Source organism: Priapulus caudatus, unplaced genomic scaffold, assembly GCF_000485595.1.
Source record: "Priapulus caudatus unplaced genomic scaffold, Priapulus_caudatus-5.0.1 Scaffold6442, whole genome shotgun sequence".
In the NCBI taxonomy this organism is placed as follows: Eukaryota; Metazoa; Priapulida; class Priapulimorpha; order Priapulimorphida; family Priapulidae; genus Priapulus; species Priapulus caudatus.
Window position 1 is genome coordinate 4,877 of NW_014583503.1, and position 944 is coordinate 5,820.

The following is a 944-nucleotide window of genomic DNA, read 5'->3' on the forward strand; positions in this document are numbered from 1 at the left end:
TCTCTCTTTCGCTCTGGCTGTCTCTTTCGCGCTCTCTATCTCGATCTCTCTCCATCATTCTCTTTCTCTCTCTCTCTCTCTCTCTCTCTCTCTTTCTCTCTCTCTTTCTCCATCTCTCTCTCTCGTTCTCTCTCTCTCTCTATTTCTCTTTCTCCCCTCCCTTTCTCTCTTTGTCTGTCTCCCTCACCCACCCTCTCTCCCCTTCTTACTACATCCTAACACAGTTGTTAATAGTAAAGAAAAAATGTCGCTCGCACATTCGCATCTGCGATACGAGCTAATGCGTGGTAGAGCGTTCTGGGTGAAGATCGTGAAAATCCCACGTGGATTACATTTACATATAGTAACATTAACGAAATCGCGCGGAAATATGTTCTTGCATTTATATAGTGCTGCTGATATCATCAGGAGTGTAATAATATAGATTATAGACTGTCATAATATAGTGTCATAATATATAGTGTCATAATATAGAGTGTCATAATATATAGTGTCATAATATATAGTGTCATAATACAGTGTCATAATATATAGTGTCATAATATATAGTGTCATAATATATAGTGTCATAATATAGTGTCATAATATAGAGTGTCATAATATAGTGTCATAATATAGAGAGTCATAATATAGAGTGTCATAATATAGTGTCATAATATATAGTGTCATAATATATATAGTGTCATAATATAGAGTGTGATAATATATAGTGCCATAATATATAGTGCCATAATATATAGTGTCCTAATATAGTGTCATAATATAGAGTGTCATAATATAGTGTCATAATATATAGTGTCCTAATATAGAGTGTCATAATAGGAGTGTTTATATATTATGAAACTCCTGATATCATTATGCGCATGCGCCATATCAGCCTCCTAGAGCCGCTTGGGAATATCTCTCTCTCTCTCTCTCTCTCTCTCTGTACGTACCGTACGGTA